Genomic DNA, 19,340 nt, shown 5'->3' on the forward strand with positions numbered 1-19,340 from the left:
TACAGCAGATCATGTCCAGGGGTTATAGCCTGGGGGCCTGATGAAAAAATAGAGCACAGAGACACAGAGAACGTAGTAGTGGTGGGTGCGTGTGCATTTTAAGTTGCAGTGTGGCAAATGGAGGTACTAAGCCATTGTAATTTGGTGTTACTATAAATGTGACCTCATGTTATCATCATTAGCAGTGAGGCTTTAGTATAAAGTTCACAGAACAATATTTCTGAAATCAGATGTGTCATTTAAAAGAACTTTACTGGCTGTTCATCTATATGAAAACAACAAAATGTTTGGGGAAAACATAAGCTTTGTAACTCGATTTTTGCAAATGCTAAAACCAATTGTATTAGTAGTGTCTTAGTTTTAGATCTTTAAATATCAGTAAGGATCAAACTTTATCACATACCAGTTGGTATCTCATCCTATTAATTCTTCTTGTTCTTTTCTGGTCCAGGATCTTATACTAGGACATGCTTGCATTTAATTGTCATGTCTCATCAGTTTTCTTCAGTTTGGAACAGTTTCTAAGTCTTTTCTTTCCTGCCATATCCTTAAAATGTTTAGAGAATATAGGTATTTTATTTTATAGGATGACCCTTAATTCAGGTCTGCCTCATGTTTTCTTGTGACCAGACTCTATCTAGTGAAGGATGGAATTTAGGAACCACCATCTAGATATTTAATGTAATCATCACGACCAGGGTGGGCCTATATCTAGACCCTCTCAGAGGATAGAGTTAGAAAATGTACATGTGTTTATATCTACATAGGTGCACACACACATCTGTCAACAACTATTTCCATATTTATCTGAATATGTGTATTAAAAAGCCCACAAGTTCATACTGAAGCTTAACACCACAGTCTAATATTTCAAGATTCTTTCTAGCCTCCCATTTTCCATTCTTATAAAATACATTCTCAGACATTGAGAAACCTGCCTCCCTTATCTTCAATATATTTATTTATTTTCCTTATCCATTAACTTATTTGCTCAATTTCTAAGCTCCAGTTATCTCTTCCCTTTGCCCCTTTCATGACATACCCTTTCATCACTTTGCTTTTTCAGATGCCAGCATCTTGTTCCAGCATATGAGGAGGGACCCAGAAAACTGAAACTACCTTCTGGAGGATGGGCCCCTTGTAGAACAGGCTTATCCTATGAAGTAAGTGGTCTAGGGACCAATCTGCATCAGTATACTAACTGGTGTTGTTGTGAGAGGCTGAGTTCAGCTTCAGTGAAGTTTTTTTGAAGACTCCTTCAATGCATTTGCCCATTTCATGATGAATGATTTATGAGTGCACCTATCCATACTGTGCTGAGTGTTCAGCAGTTTTGATCAAAAATGGCATAACTCCCTTGCCCCATGATCCCTATTCACCTGATCTCTTCCCATGTGACTTTTTTTTGTTGTTGTTTCCCCAGATGAAAAAAAGACCTCAAAGGAAAACATTTTGCTGATGTTGAAGAGGTGAAACAAAAAACAGCAGAAACACTAAAAGGTGTCAAAATAGACAAGTTGAAAAACTGTTTTGAGCAGTGGAAAAAACGTTTCAATAGATGTATTGCATCAGATGGAATACTTTGAAGGTGACTGCAGTTTAAACACGTAAGAGTAAATACACAATTTTTAATAAGTAAATTCAATTTTTTTTAGGTCAACAATTGGAGGGACGGCTCAGTGAGATGGAAAGGAAGTTGAGAAGGAAAGTAAATATGAAAAGGGCAAGGAAATTTTTAATTTTCTAAAGTCAGTTTGAGTTGTTTTTCTGTTACTTGCAGCTTCATGCATGCTAAATTATGCCACCCATAATATATTATTGAATTTATTTGTTTATAAACATGTCTGTTTCTCTTGATTATGGGCTATGGGAAATACTCATCTATGTATTTCTATATCTCTGATAGTTTCCATAGTGATTGTCAACTTGTAGGTGTTTGGTAATTGCCTATTGTGCAGTGACACAAAAACAATTAAGAAATAATTGTCTTCCATGAGCTAGTAGAGACATTGATATGATCAGATGATCTCTGTCACAGGTACATGTGGAAAGTGCTATGGGCACATAGGGAGATTGAGTAAGTCTAACTAGGACTTTACCAATATAAACAGAAATCAGAGTTGTCTTCAGGTAATATATCTTTTAAATATATTTGCTTAATTTGTATAGAAATTAACTGAGAATTAAGAAGCTGGTTGAAAAGCTTCTGAGTGAGTACATTAGGATTATAAACTGAATGAATGGTTGAATAAGATTCCTGAAAACCATGAGTCTGGTCAAATGGCACCATCCCAGTGGTAAAACCAATTTTAATAGCACTTATTTAAAAAACTCAGAAGAATTTAATATTTTCTAGCAGGAAGAAAAAGGACTAGTGTCATTTCAATAACACCAACAATAATGGTAATAACTTCCATCTCCATGGTCCAAGTTTTCCTTGATTTCACTTTTCCAGAAAATGACAGTGAAACTTCTTAGGAAGCACTCTCTGGGAATTCCAGGAAAGAGCAATACACACAGGGCAAAGTGAGAGAAAAGAGCCCAAAGTCACAGAATGTGTGGGCAGCAGAGCCAAAACCAGATCTCTCAATTGCAGGGTTTCTCAGGAGATCACACAGAAAAAGAAGCCTGAAAGGACAATTTTTACATTTCTGTAGCATTTTTGGAGAGTCTGGGATCAACGTTGGTTCACTTAACTCCCATTTATGGTTCTTTAACAATAGCCACACTTTATGTGGTTAACTATAAAGTCAACAAGTAAATCATTTCACTTGAATACTCCTGTCTTTACAACTTAAACAATATGGTAGGTGGCACTGATAGGGGTAACAGCAAACATGGGAAGGACCACTCTAAGCAAAATATAAACTAATACAGATCTGCTGTGTAAGTGACCTGATGCATGGTAAATTGCATTTGAAGTTGGCCAAATGGAAAGTGATATATGCTGGGCATAAGAATAATAAATATAAGAAACAATCAATTGAACCGAACTAAAGTAGTATGGGCTTGAAAGGCGACTTAGAGTTATATCTTCCAAACACGTCTAAAAAAAGGACTCAATTAAAAAGTAAATTGGAAAACTATAAAGTAGCTGACACAAATACAAGGTTAAGTTTATGGAAGTTATAAATGCTAAACAGTTTCCTTCTACGATTCCAATTTCTGCCCACTGTCTGATTCTTCTTGTTGTGCCTTCCATTTATTTTTATGAGTATTATTACTCAACAGGAGAACAATCAGTTATATCAGAGCGATTCATTGTAAGGTTTGTGCTGATAATTTTTATTGAAGTAGGACAAAAACAGAGGAGTTTGTGTCCACAAGCATGCATAAATAGGAAAGAAAAGCAAATTATTATGCTATCAGAGTACCAGGAGGAATCTTTGAACTGAAGAGGAGAACAGAAAAAACTCTCCCTGTGGAGAGAATAGAATGTGCTTCATTTCAATATCTATTACAATTATAAAAGAGCCATGGCTTTGAACAGCCTTTGTGAACAGGGCTGTGTGTCAGGGCCGTGGTTGTGATCTTCAGGTCCTGAGGCTGGTAGTTCAGTAACTAGAAAAATGGTCGGGCTTTACAGATGGAGAGTGAAGCAAGAGGTAAGATCTAGGCTGCTGTCGCTGTTACATAGGATATATGAAGTCTTATGCTAGCCAACAAAATAACCTCCTTGATTAAATAACATATAAAGAACTGTGCTTCTCCCCAAATCAGGGAATAGGATGTATGCCTTAAAACAAAGGCCAGGTTTATCATTACTGCCGTAAATCACTAATGGCCTTTTGAGCATATCACAGGAACTAGCTTCAGGGAAGGAGGATGACTCCAGCAACTGGACATTCTGGCTCCAGGAGACTTCCTGCTTCTGACCCATGAAAACTGGACCTCCACTTGACCAGTTTCAATTTAATCATTGGATGGACTGTGCTGACTTACACATAGAGAACTTTCAGCCCTCCTCCTGTTACTGGACCAAAGTGGGATTCGGCTGCCCACCACCAAATACAGGCATAAAACAAAGATTGGTGAGGAAGGAAAAAACTCTTTATTTAAATGTTACACAATTTGGGGAAGTGGGAAACTCCCTGGCTCCAGGCCAATTTCTTCCCAGAACACAGAAATTCTCTTGTTCCCAAAAAGACTGAAATCCAAATCCATGCCCAGAGATCCCCTTCCATTCTTATCTGTTCTTCTGGAGCAGAAGGCTACTAGGTAGACTGGTTCCTGGCTTCAGGCTCCCTCCCTGGAGTGCTTGCTTGCAGAGCTGATGTCACTATCACCATGTGGTGGCTGTTTCCCACACCCAGGGCTTGGGACCACTGCCAACCACTGCAGCTGGTCATGCAGGGGCTTCGTCTGTGGGGCCCCATGCCCAAGGCTGCTCATGCTCTTCTAGCCCATGTGCATTCTAGCCCATGTGTCTGTGCACTGATCTCAGCATAAGAGAGTGTACAGTCCAGGACTATCCAGTCCATGCAGTGGGGAGCCACAGCATACCATGGTCTGAGACCAGCCTTGGTGTGAACTGACCTCTGATCAGCAAGCAAGGTAAAGCAAAGGAGTGAGACTCAGCCCACCCTCCATTTAAATCTCTGGCTTCAAAAGTCCATGTGCTCTAGAAGTATCCTGTTTTTCCAGCTAATATCATGGGCGACACTGGCAGGTTTGCCCTTTCCTATGCTGCCATGTCAACCTCCATGGTAAATGTGTTGCTGGGACCTCTCCAGCCTGCACATACTCGGTGCAAGCTTCATCCTGCTCTGTCAGGCATTGAGCCCATTTGTTTACCTTTTACCCAGGGAAGCAGCCTCTCCCTTGCCTCCTCGGGGGTTGGAAAATCTGTTACACTATGCTGCAGCTTCAAACCAGTTACACCTAGTGTTTCCTGATCCTTTACTTCTCTGGGGCCTGACCTCTCCCATGCCACCTCTGTGTCCCACCCCTCTCCCCAGTGATCTCACCAGATGCCCCTGTATCACTCCCCCTGATTTCTTTGTTCTGTTTTCCTTCTCCCACCTGATAAAAAATCCTGCCTGCACTGAGATGTTAAGATGCATTTTGGGACAGCAGTCTTCCACTTCTCAGGTGTCCATCACTTGAATAGACTGCTTTCCTTCTTACCAGTACCTGTCTCACAAGTTTGGTTTTCTTTGCGGCAGGCAGTCAAACCATCATTTGGTTACATAGACAGGGTGATGTTAAGAAACTGTCAGGAGGTTATTTTAAATACAGATTTGTGTACCCTTTAGGAATCCAAACCTTCTTGGGCACAGAGAAGAGGCTGATACTATATCAACTATGTTTCCAGTTTCAGGGGTTGAAAATTATAAGCATATGACTAACACTAGGCTTGGTGCCATGGAATGTTCTAACTGGAGGGACATAGAAACTGGGGAAATAGTAAGGTGGAAGATGAAATTATCTCTGTTGACCTCCTTGAATGAATACCCTGCCACTGGAACAGAAAGTCTTGTAGACAAGGAAATGTCTTCATTTTTTTGGATTTCCAGGTGTCCAGTGCCTCATGTACATTGGCACCTGGTGAGTGGATCCTTTTCTGTTGGTCTGGTCACCTCCAAAAACACAAGCAGGTAAATTAATGGCAATCACAAATTTGCTAAACCGGTTAGAACCCATTTTAAATACCCAGCAAAGGAGTTGTTATCAAGAGCCAATAAGAGCAATATCCAGTAACTAATTATAATCATGGCTAGAAGGATTTGCCACAAAGGAGTAGTAAGGCAGAAGGCATGGACCCCACATCACTGAGAAGTCCTCAAGTTGTGCCCTGTCATCCCCTGATCCAGCCCTGCCATCAGCCAGTCTAGCTGTACAGAGGAGACTCGGTTTTGGTGTGGAGGTTGGGAAGCACAGGAGTACAATAAGAAGAGCCCTTGTGGTGAGCTGGCAAGTTGGCAAGTTGCTGTCTTTTGTAAGACTTTTGGTCTTTTTTGGGTTATATGTAAATTAGCCAGCGCCAGCATGTTGATTTCAATAGAGATAATTGTTTACATAAAAATAAATGCTAAGCCCAACAGGCTAACTCAATTGGAGCAAAACATGTTGACAAATTAATTTATTTTTCTGTCTGCACACTCCTTGTTTATTATGAGGCATTTCGCTGTCATTATCTTTGTTTCTCTGCTTCCCAAACTTAATGCTTGAGGCTCTGTTGCTAACCGTTTTGACATTTTTAAAAAGTCCTAATATCAAAAATCAAATCGATGCTAACTTATTTTTATGATTTTTTTAACAAATATAACATATAAAAATATAATAGCAGCCATTGATTTAAAGACCACGGGTTAGAAACCACTGATCTGACTTCTGGTCAAGATGGAGTCATAGGTAGATATACTTCGCACAACCAAAAAAAGGACAATAATCAATTAAAAAACAAAAAATAACCAGAACTGACAGAAAACCTAACTGTATGGAGGGCCGACAACCTAAGAGTTAAAGAAGAAATTTTCGTCTAGAATGGTAGAGGGGCAAGGATGCGCAGCCGGGGGAGAGAGGAGTCATAGCAAGACAGCAGCTGGAGGACAGGGGTAGTCAGGGTGGTATATGGCAGACTGGGCGGTCCCACATTTGCATGAGGATAAACCAGGAGGAACAACTGGGGAGTGAGACAGACCACAGAATCTACAGTTCCAGTGTGGAAAATAAAGCCTCAAAACCTCTGACTGAAAAAACCTTTGGGGGTTGATGTGGCAGGAGAAACTCCCAACCTCACAGGAGAGTTTGTTGGAGAGACACACAGGGTTCTAGAATGTACACAAACCCACCCACCCAGAAATCAGCACCAGAAGGGCCCAATTTGCTTGTAGGTAGTAGAGGAAGTGACTAAAAGCCTGACTAAAGCCAAGCAAGTGGCATTGTTCCCTCTCAGACCCATCCCCCACATATAGCACCACAATGCAGTGATGCAGGTTGCCCCGCCCTGTCGAATACCTAAGTCTCCACTCCATACTACAAGCAGGCGGGCCAAGACAAAAAAATATGGTCCAAATGGAAGAACAGATCAAAGCTCCAGGAAAAATATAACTAAGTAATGAAGAGATAGCCAGCCTATCAGATGCAGAGTTCAAAACACTGGTAATCAGGATACTCACAGAAATGATTGAGTATGGCCACAAAATAGAGGAAACAGTAAAGGCTATGAAAAGTGAAATAAAGGAAGATGTGTGGGGAACCAACAGTGAAGGGAAGGAAACCAGGACTCAAATCAAGTTTGAAGCAGAAGGAAGAAATAAACATTCAACCAGAACAGAAGGAAGAAATAAGAATTCAAAATAAAATGAGGAGAGGCTTAGGAACCTTAAACATCTCAACTTTAAACATCCTGACATCTGAATCATAGGGGTGCCAGAAGGAGCAGAGGAAGAGCAAGAAATTGAAAACTTATTTGAAAACATAAGGAAGGAGAACTTCCCTACTTTGGCAAAGGAAATAGGCTTTCAGGAAGTCCAGGAAGCTCAGAGAGTCCCAATGGAGTTGGGGCCAAGGAAACATACACCAAGGCACATCATAATTACATTAGCCAAGATTAAAGAAAAAAGAGAGAATCTTAAAAGCAGCAAGAGAAAAGGAGACAGTTACCTACAAAGGAGTTCCCATCAGACTATCAGCTGATTTCTCAAAAGAACCCTTGCAGGCAAGAAGGGGCTGGAAAGAAGTATTCCAACTCATGAAAGGCAAAGACCTACATCCAAGGTTACTCTATCCAGCAAAGCTATCATTTAGAATGGGAGGGCAGATAAATGCTTCCCAGATAAGGTCAAGTTCAAGGAGTTCATCATCACCAAGCCCTTATTATATGAAATATTAAAGGGACTTTTCTAAGAAATAGAAGATCAAAACTATGAACAGTAAAATGACAACAAATTCACAACTGTCAACAACCAAACATAAAAAACAACACAAAACAAAAATAAACTGAGCAAACAACTAGAACAGGAACAGATTCCCAGAAATAGAGATCACTTGGAGGGTTCTCAGCAAGGAGGGGGATGGGAGAGAATGGGGGGAAAAGGTTCAGGGAATAAGAAGCATAAATGCTAGGTACAAAGTAGATAAGAGGAGGTTAAAAATAGTATGGGAAATGCCAAAGAACTTATATGTATGACCCATAGACATGAACTAAGGTGGAGGAATGATGGTGGGAAGGGGTGTATGGGGCAGAGGGAAATAAAGGGAAGAAAAAAATGGGACAACTGTAATGGCATAATCAATATAATATATTTAAAAAAAAGAAGTCACTGATGTAAAGCTAAACCACACAATCTGGACTTCCCTCAGGTATGTAGGGAGTGGTTTAGCCCTACATAAAAAGCCCAAGGTGAGTTTTGTGTCTTTGCATTGTAGTATGTGCATGAATGTGTATGTGTATATTTCAGGAATTAGTTGCTAACTTTTAAAAAGTGATTAATTTTAGGTAAAACCAATCTGCATGTAGTTTCTTTAGAAACTGGGATGACTTATTGAGTTGAATTGTAGATTTCTGTTTTACAAACATTTGGCATGTGCTTTCCATTTTCAGCGCTGGCCTATTTCATTCTTTTACATTTCCTACCTGGTTCCAGTAGCCTTTAAATCCACTGCCCTAGTCTAGAAAACAGCAGACCTGGGCAATTTCCTTGGTGGAAAGAATAAGTCCTTCAGTCCTGAAAGGGGGATAGGGTGGCACATTACAACACCCACTATACCCCACTCCTCTGGCTTACTTTATTCCTCTCTGGCTGTTCCATTTTTGCAGACTTTTTGTAGGTTTTTCTCCTTTTTCCCAACTCTAAATATTGAACTTCTTTTTTTTTAAATTTTAAATAAATATTCAACTTCTTTTACTTAGTCCTAGGTTTTCTTACATTCTCTCTCAATATTTACTCCTCTTTATGTCAGTATTTCCTGAATTATGATATTCTTCTGATGGAATCAAAGTTGATTTTAGATATCTGTTAAACTAGAATGTATTTATAATATTAAACAGGAGATTTCATGGATATAATTGCTTTGAAAGAGACTAAAATGGGGATTTAAGTGCACTTATTAGTTGATTTCTCGAAGTACTACACAGAAGTGACAGATGTCAGGACTCGGATGAGAACCACTGTCCTAGGTCATTTCATTCTTCTCCTGGCTTAAATAGTTGGCATATAGACAGTTCCATTTAGTGCTTTAACTTAAACCTCTCCTTGGAATTCAGGGTCTTAGAGCTGACTGCCTAATCAACAGCTCTTCTTAGATATCTTACTGCCTTCTTAAATATATTATGTTCAAAACTGAACTTTTGGACTCACTTTCCCTAAACTCTTCCCTGTCTGATCTTAGCCAATTCAGCAAGACCTGTGTTGCTCAAGCCAAAATCCTAGAAGTCTTCCTTGATTTCTTTTTCTCTTTCACCTTTCACAAATCATCCTGAAGAATTTCTCTTAATTCTATTTTCAACATGATACTTAAATTCACCCACTGTGTATCCCCATTGCTGGCACTTCAGTTTAGGTGATGATTATTTCTTCCCTGAACTCCACTGATACTGTCTTAAATGGTCTCCACTCCATCATGCATGCAGAAGCCAATATAATTTTTTTATGGCTATATATCTGAAAATGTAACTCTTTTGTCTATTACCCATCAATGACTTCCCATTGCACTTTAAATAAAATCTGAACTGTTTTTCATATGATCTCCAAGGCCACACTCATTTATGTCTCCATTTTTTTTGAATCTCAAATGCATTATTTTTTAAGTATTTTTAATTAATTATGCTATTATAGTTTTCCTAGCTTTTTTCCCTTTATCCTTCCTCCACCCTGCACCCCCAACTCTTCAGCATCTGCTCCACCCTTAGTTCATGTCCATGGGTTGTACATATAAGTTCTTTGAGTCCTCTGTTTCCTATGCCATTTTTATCTCTCCCCATCTATTTTATGCCCACTAATTATGCTGCTTCTTCCCTGTACTTCCCCCCCCTCACCCCCCCATTCCTCCCTTCCCTCTTCCCACTGAACTCCCTCTGTGTGATGTCCATTTCTCTGGTTCTGTTCCTGTTCTGGTTGTTTGCTTAGTTTCTGTTTTTATTGTTTTTCTTTTCTTTTAGGTTCATTTGTTGAGTTGTGAGTTTGTTGTCATTTTATTTTTCATATTTTTGATCTTCTTTTTCTTAGATAAGTCCCTTTACTGTTTCATATAATAAGGGCTTGGTGATGATGAACTCCTTTAACTTGACCATATCTGGGAAGCACTTTATCTGCCCTTCCATTCTAAATGAAAGCTTTGCTGGGTTGAGTAATCTTGGATATAGTTCCTTGCCTTTCATGACTTCAAATACTTCTTTCCAGCCCCTTCTTGCCTATAAGGTTTCTTTTGAGAAATCAGCTGATAGTTTTATTGGAACTCCTTTGCAGGTAACCATCTCCTTATCTCTTGCTGCTTTTAGGATTTTCTTTGTCTTTAATCTTGGACAATTTAATGATGATGTGCCTTGATGTGTTCCTCTTTGGGTCCAACTTCTTTGGGACTATCTGGGCTTTCTGGACTTCCTGGAAGTCTATCTCCTTTGCCAGATTTGGGAAGTTTTCCTTCATTATTTGTTCAAATAAGTTTTCAATTTCTTGCTGCTGTTCTTCTCCTTCTGGTTCCCCTATAATTTGGATATTGGAACATTTCAGATTGTCCCAGAGAATCCTCAGCCTCTCTTCATTTTTTTTTTTGATTCTTGTTTCTTTGTTCTGATCCAGTTGGATGTTTATTTCTTCCTTTTGTTCCAGATCAGTGCTTTGAATCCTGGTTTCCTTCCTGTCACTGCTGCTTCCCTGAATATTTTGCTTTATTTTATTTTGGGTATCTCTCATTTTTCGACCAAGGTCAATCAGTTCTGTGAGCATTTTAATTACCAGGGCTTTAAATTGTCTATTAGATAGGTTGGCAATCTCCTAATCACTTTATCCGCCCTTCCTGCGGTTCTCTTTCTGAGGTTTTGCTGTGTTCTTTCATTTGGGCCATATTTCTTTGTCTTGGTGCAGCTGATAGGTTGTAAGGGGGAGAGGTCTTAGGTATTCACCTAGGCAGGGCAATCCTCTTTGTGGCACTGCCTGTGTGGGAGGGGCCAGAGAGGGAACAATGCAGCTTGCCTGCTTGTCTCTAGTGCACTTTCCAACAGCCTCTAGTGTCACACTGGAAGTATCTCTCACTGCAATCCCAGCCTTAGTCTAATGTCAGCTCTGAGTCTCAGTTTTCCCTTTAAGTCAGTCCCTCCTTCACAGCTCTGCCAAGCTTGGCAGTCAGCCCATCCCCCCAGCCACCTGGCAACTGTTTTGAGTTGGCCCCTGCGGTCCACCTTACCTATCTGGTTGCTTTGGTTGTTGGAGTTCCATGCAGTTTGATTTTCTGGTGATTTTGTTTTTTTTTTAATTGATTTTAGATTGGTTGTTATCCTCCTTTTGGTTGAGTGAGGAAGCAAAGGGTTTCTACCTATGCCTCCACCTTGACCAGAACTCTCAAATGTTTATGTCTTCACTTTTCTACCACTATCTTTGCCTAAGATCTCTAATGAAATTGGCCTTTTTTTTTCCTGTTCTTTGAACACTTCTAGCTCTTTTTGAGCTCAGAATCTTTGCTCATTTTGTCTTCCCAAAATACTGTTCTCTTGGGTCTTTGGATGATACTTTAAGTCCCACCATTAATGTTGTACTTCCTTACTGTCATTTCTTGACTAGGCTACCTAAGGTAATCCACCTCCCTGCCCCATCCCCTAGTTATTCTTTACCATTGCCCTTCATTGATTTGATTTCTAGTGATTGCCATAATTTTAATTATAGATTTATTTTATTACTTGTTTATTGACTATCTTCCCCACTAGAATGCAAGCTGCATGTGTGGTCTCCATTGTAAACCTAGCACTTGTGACACTAACCAGCAGAACAGATTCTGAAAAAATATTTTTCATTGGCAAATATGTTTTCTCATATGATTGGTTTTCTTTTCATTTTCATGCTGTTTTCTTTAGCCATGCAGAAGCTTTTTATTTTGATGAGATTCCATTTGTTTATTCTTTATGTTTTGTCCCTTACTCTAGGGGACATATCTGTGAGAATATTGCTGCATGGAATATCTTACTTTTCCCTGCCTATGTTCTCCTCTATGACTTTTATGGTGTCATTATTTATGTTTAATTCTTTTATCCACCTTGAATTTCTTTTTGTGTGTGGTGTAGGTTGGTGATTGGGTTTCCTTTTCTTTTGTATGTAGCTGTCCAGCTCTCCCAACACCATTTGTTGAAGAGACTATTTTTACTCCATTTTATGCTTCTGCCCCCTTTGTTGAATATTAATTGACCATAGAGACTTGTATTCATTCCTGGGCTCTCTAATATGTTCCATTGGTCTATGTGTTTGTTCTCATGCCAGTACCCAGCTGTTTTGATTATAGTGGCCTTGTAATACAGTTTGATATCAGGTATTGTGACCCCTCCTACTTTGTTCTTCTTTCTCAAAATTGCTGTGGCAATGATACCTTGGACAAGTGTTTGATCTCCAAAATATATAAAGAATTCACATGACTCCATTCCAAACAACCCAATTAAAAAATGGACAAAGTACTTGAACAGACACTTCTCCAAGGAAGATATACAGAGGGCCCAGAGACATATGAAAAGCTACTCAACATCACTAGCAATCAGAGAGATGTAAATTAAAACCACAACTAGATACCACTTCAAACCAGTGAGAAGGGCTATCATAAACAAATCAACAAACAACAAGTGTCTGAGAAGATGTGGAGCAAAGGGAACCCTAATGTACTGTTGGTGGGAAAGCAGATTGGTGCAGCCACTGTTGAAAACAGTTTGGAATTTCCTCAGAAAACTAAAAATGGAACTGCCTTTTAACCTGGCAATTTCATTACTGGGGTTATACCCTAAGAATCCTGAAACACCAATCCAAAAGAACCTATGCACCCCAGTGTTCATAGCAGCACAATTTACAATAGCCAAGTGCTGGAAGCAACCCAAGTGCCCATCAATAAGTGAATGGATCAAAAACCTAAGGTACACTTACATGATGGAATACTACGCAGGTGAAAGAAAGAAGGAGCTCCTACCCTTTGCAATAGCATGGATGGAAATGGAAAGCATTATACTAAGTGAAATAAGCCAGTTGGTGAAAGACAAATACCATATGATCTCACCTATAAGTAGAACTAATTAATAAAACAAACAAGCAAACAAAATATAATCAGAGACAGTGAAATTAAGAACAAACTGATAGTAATCAGAGGGGAGGTGGGAGGAGATAATGGGGGGAAGGGAAAAAGGGTTTTCAGGAACATGTATAAAGGACACATAGACAAAAACAAAGGGGGTAGGATCAAGGGAGGGAAGTGGGGATGACTTGGGTGGGGGGAGTCATGGGGGGAAAATGGGAACAACTGTACTTGAACAACAATAAAAAAAGTGAAAAAAATATTTTTCAGTGAATGAATGAGTAAATGGCATGAATATAGTTATCAAAATATTCTTTTAACATCTCATAGAAAAAAATTCTTTGTAATTCAAGTCTTACAATTTACTTGTGAGAAAGAACAAAAATTTTGTCCTGTGTGTGGCCTTAGAGACCATCTCATCCTTCTTTCTGGTGGTTTTGCTCTGAGCTGTCAGCAGGCCTGTGCTGGCTCAACAGTAGGACAGTAGTATCTTGGGCCAATAAAGACAGTGCTGATTTTCAAAATCTCCTGGCTGAGCTCTGGATGCCTCAATTTGCTGCCTTTTCTAATAAGACTCTATCCCAGAACACATATAGCTCACCTCATTGCACAGTCCGTTGGTGTTCCCCTATCCTCTCCTCCTCCATATAAATAAGTGAGGCGATACCAGGCCAGGGACTCACTCCTAGAGCCCAGCTCAGCCTAAGTGTAATTATCATTGGGATAATGAAGCTTGAGGGGATCAGATGGATTTTTCTCACTCTGCTTATTTGACCTTGCACTTAGCACAGCAAATTGTTAGGTGTATTACAAGAACTTGATATCTGTCATTTCATTACTAATAGAATCATTTTCCATTATATATGTTAATTCAATCCTACTGATATATAGGCAGGCTCTTGCTTTTCTGCATTTTTAAAATATTAGGCCATCTTCCTAAACTCTCATTTGTTTACATATGTTTTCAGTTTCTGCTTAGGATTTCTGGATAAAAATATAAATCATATCATCTGCAAATAATGACTTCTTATCATCTCCTTTCCCATGGTTATACATTTTATTTTTTATTGTCATATTTCAATCTCTAAAAGTTACAGAATAATGTCAGACAATAGTATCAATAGTAAGGATCATTATTGTATTTCTGATTTGAATGGAAATGCTTGTGGTGTTGATTGTTAAATAGAGTGTTGATTGATGTTTTGCAGTCTTTACTACATCAAACAACTTCCTATTTTCTTACTTTACTTTAAAAAATTGTTTTCCATAGATTATTTTCAGGTGTTAGAAATGCTACCTAATTTTAGGCTCAATATGCTTCTTCCCAACTTCTTTTTAGTCCCATTTTATAGATAAATGTGTTTCTTGTTCATGATTCTGATATTTGAAACTTATAATCCTGCTAAGCTTCCCTCTTCTCAAGATTCCTCAAACTGTCTTACACACACTTGATTTTCAGACCTCTCACCATATGAGTTATTCTCTGGATTTTCTCCAATTACCAATGTCTCTTTAAATTATGACTGATCAACTTTGAAAGTCTATTATTTTTCTTCCTGGAAAGAATATATGGATTTGCCTCTGGGGGCCTAAATTTTTAACTCATAGAAGTACAACGAAGAGTCCCTTAGGAATATAAGATCAACTTGAGGTAATTATTGACCTGTGTTCTGAGGGTGTCAAACTTGGGGATGGGGTAGGGGCACCTATGCTTTCCAGGTACCATGAAATCCAGGAAGAGTTCTGTTTCTCAAAAGAAATTTTACAATTTTAAATGTTATTCCTGATAGAGCATACACACTGGGAATGAAGTTTCTTTGAAAGAAGTTTCTATAAGGGATTTTGAATGTTCATTGCCTCAAATTCATGAAGCAAAATGTAAGCTCCAAAACCCAACATGGGGAAAATATGACCAGCCCATAGGCATCAGAAACAGACCTATTAAGCCACCCTTGAAGAAAGTTCTTACCTATAAACTTTGTGAATTACTCTATGTTTTGACAATCATAATGTAATAATTTCTATTATAAGTTTATTGTCATGCCAGCAACATTTCTCTATGGGTGAAATAACTAGGCCACTTTCAGAGCCTCAGAGGTTTATTTCAGGAGAACTAGAAGTGGTAGGAAAGGAATGTAAGCTTCCTATATATGTTTTCACACCTGTCTCCTCATTTCTAGAGACATGTCTTCAGCTATCTCCTGGATGTTTCCTACTGAATGTTTCTACAGCTACCTTAAGCTCAAATTTTATTTTCCCCAGAGTTATATTTGCTTCTCCATTCTGATCTCTGGTTGGGTTGTGGCAGAGAGTGCTTCTCATTTCCCAGGATCTACTGTATCCTTCCAACACAGTAATAGGATCTCTAACTATTAACTGGACAAATGGTCACCCAAAATAATATCTACCTACTTTTCATTTCTTCCAATGAGATGTAAGGGGGAGGGTCCTGTGTCAGTTTTTGGGGATTCTATTTAAATGACTGCCACTGGAAGCTGTTGGGGAATGCCTCTCCTGGTCTCAGGAAGCTGTAACCCCCCATGACTGAGGCTGAGTGAGAGACCTCTGGACCAGGAGCCACTAAGGAGACAAAACTTATTTCCCTGACATGAATGCTGCCTGTTCTGCACCTGACCTCCTGGGCTTGATCAGTTAGCCAATGATGAGTAAGATTTTCCATGGAGGGAATTGCCTAAGACAGGCATGATCACAAGGAGGTCTCTGGGAAGGGACTCGGAGATGTGGAAATGAAGGGGTGATGGACATCAACCCCTGCCCCCTTGGCTTTGTCAAAGCCTGAGTCCTTGTTCTTAGAAGTGAGAAATCCAAGTCTCCTGGCTGCCTTTGTCTCCTCTGTTGACTCAGGCCTGCAGAAATAGCAGGGGCGGTGCAGCTCAGACCAGAAACGATGGACTTCCGGGGTAATCAGGCCTGAGACATAGAATATGCAAGATCCTGTGAGATCTGTTTGCTGGAGGATGTTATTAGATTAGAATTTGAAGGCACAGACAGGCAACCTAAACTAGCCCTTTGGGCCATATGTTAAAACTCCAAGCTCTGCCCAGAATCACAGCGGGGGTTCTGTCTTCACTTTTGTAAGTCACCTACTTCTTTTGATCTTTTCTGCCAGACTGTGAATCCACAAACTAAGTCTGTATTCTCAATAAAAATCTGTTTGGGAATGGATATGGGGTGCTCTCCACTAGGGCGAGTGGCTGTTCTGTCCCTATTTCCCCACAGGACCTGGTTGTCTCTGTGTATGTTTTTCTCATGTTTCAGTGAGCATCTGCAGCAGAGATGGATACTGCTGGCTGGTATCTGCCACAGGAAGCACTTCTTCATCTGTTGCCATGGTGCCTGACACCATGGGCTCTCTTGTCAGTCCTGGATTGTCTGGCTGTGGACTATTACTTGAGAGGAAAATAAATTTCTACATTGCTAATCCCTCCTGCTTTGTTTTTCTGTTATTTGTAGCTGCCCCCTAAGCCTAAATGACAAATGGTGAGATGCTTCACTATCATCATTCTTGTCACACTATACAGGAAACTCATAGCCACCATAATTGCTCACTGAAACCTAGGAGTTCTAATTCAGTGATGTTTCTTGAATCTGGCCATGCCCCTCTTTATCACTAACATTATTATTTTGACCATTGTATCTTGCCAAGATTGTTGCAGCACACTTTTAATAGTTCACTCTGCTTCCAAGCTCTTCTTGTTTTATTCCATTTTCAGTACTTCCTCATAAAATATCATCATCTTAGTACTTCTGTATCCACATTGCCATTATCCTCAATATAACATGGAGGCTGCTGAGAATGTCATTCCAGTCTTTTGCCTTATTCCCCAAACTTACTGCTCCAATGTCTTTTCCTGAACACTCCATCCACTCCACTTCCGGTGAACGTCTTATCCATTCTCCAGTCTCAATGACTTCTTTTTGTTTCCCTTCCTGTGCACAGTCACTTCCCATAACTATTTTCAACTTTATCTTTCTGGAAAATACCTTCTCATCACTCAAAATTTAACTTTTATATTATAATAATAATAGGTAATATTTTTGAGTACTTACCAGATTCTGGGCACTGTGCTATAAACTTGACATGTCTCATTTTGTCCTCATGACAACCCCAAGAGCTGGGCCTGGTGTTATCATTTCCATTGTAAAGGTGAAACAAAGAAAGATGAAATACTTTGCATAAGGTCATACAGGGCAGGTATATGTACTAGTAGAACCAGTGTATTCAAACCTGAGCAGCCTGACTCCAGAATACATGCTGTGAACCATGATAGATATTCTGCCTCCTTCTTAGCATGTTTAATTCAGTTTTCCATATACTACCTCCTCTCTGAAGCTTTCTCTTATTGGCTCAGTCAGGATTTAGTAATTCTGGCCTGACTCTCTGATTCTACAATACTTGTTCTTGACTAATAGATGGTCTGTTAAAGATCTGTCTATCTTCTTTAAGAGTCTGTAAACTTTTCAGGGCTGGGGTTATGGCTGCTCTGTGTTTGTAAGCCCAGAATTGAGTATACTTTCTCACCATAGTAACAATCACAATAAAGTCTATAAAATTAAAATGTTTAAGCCAAAATAACAATAAAATATAAATATAAAAACTCAACTATTTTAATATATATTGAAACTTTTCTTCTTTTCTCAGTTGCCCATATCTTCAATTATTAACCTAATTTTTAATAGCTTTCTAATTAACCTTTGCCTGTAGACTGCCCTCTTCAAATCACGCTCCACTTAGCCATCAGTGATCTCTCCACAACATGTCTGATCATGTTACTCCCCTGTGCATAGCTCTCCATGAACCTCACAGCTTTCATGATAAAATTCAAACTCTCAGGATGATATTAGCACCCCATCAAGATCTCACCTTGCCTACCTTTCCAGTCTTACCTTTACCCCATCCAAAATTTGTACTTTTCTCTCTAGCTGCCCTGAACAACTTACGGTGCCCAACTAAAAGCCATATGTAATCATTCTTTCTTGCCTTTCAGTAATATCTCACTGTTTCTACCTGTGTTTGTCTAACTTTAAGGTGCTTATAGAACACCAGGGGGCCAAGTCTGATTCAGTAGGTCTGTGGTGAGCTCTGACATTCTGCATTTCTAACAATAATGCTGCTAACCTGCAGACCACACCTTGAGTATCACAGACCTAGAGTAAGTCCTTCTAAATCTGCACACTGAATACAGGTTATCAACTCTCCCAGGGATTACTACATGACTCCACATCCACTGCAACAAGATAGTAATGTTCATCTCCACACTCTCAGGCTCTAGCTCCCTACCTGGAACAGAGGAGGTACTTAACACATTCTCACCAAATGAATCCTGAGTGTTCATTTAGTGAGCAAAGTGTTTATGGAATGGAAGCTGAGGCTAAAGAAATGTGCATGGTATGGTGGGACACAGTCCAGCTCACAAACTAACATCTTAGGAGTCTCTTCTATGTGTAAAGACCTGTGATTGATGTTTGAGGTGCAGAAAAAGGAAAGATAAAGTTTGCTCACAGGGTCATATAGAAAAGCTCAGGAGACAGATCAGCACCTAGGTCACTATTCATATCATGGTGTGATGCATGGCAAACAAAAGACTTAAGAATGAGTACTCTGAAGAGGGAATGGTTTGTTCTTCACAGGTGTTTGGGGATGTGATCATGGCCATATGAATTGAGACTGGAGGAAGAAGTAGATAACCAACATGAGATTGATGGAAGGTGATGTTTCAGACAAAAGGAACAGGATGAAGAAATTTAGCTCTTTTACCACTGAAACTGACATGATGCAGTAGTGTTCCCATGCACCGCATATGATTATGGATATGTGCTTTGATGCTGCAGCTCTTCCCTTCTTTTCTTATTACTCAGATTTTCTTATTACTCAGTGAGTGAGTGCTATGTGATTGCAGAGATTATCTTGAATCTGCTTTAATTTATTTAAAAATAATTTTAAAACATAGCAGTCATACTATTGTTAGTAATGAACAGCATATGAAATTTCTCGTAATCTATAGGAATACATAACAATGACTTCACCCTGCAGCTGAGAACCCACCAGTAAATACAAAGTCATGTGAGAATGAATACTTTTTGGAGCATTATCATGAAATAAAGTGGCAGTA

At 39.4% G+C, this 19,340-nt stretch overlaps 1 pseudogene; it reads right to left on the reverse strand.

Moving 5' to 3' along the window:
• LOC123819845 overlaps positions 1–17,178 on the reverse strand; it is a 28,405-nt pseudogene extending 11,227 nt beyond the window's left edge.
• Positions 17,179–19,340: the final 2,162 nt, after the last annotated feature.

Source organism: Phyllostomus hastatus, unplaced genomic scaffold, assembly GCF_019186645.2.
Source record: "Phyllostomus hastatus isolate PE091 unplaced genomic scaffold, TTU_PhHast_1.1 phas_contig_34, whole genome shotgun sequence".
Taxonomy (NCBI): Eukaryota; Metazoa; Chordata; class Mammalia; order Chiroptera; family Phyllostomidae; genus Phyllostomus; species Phyllostomus hastatus.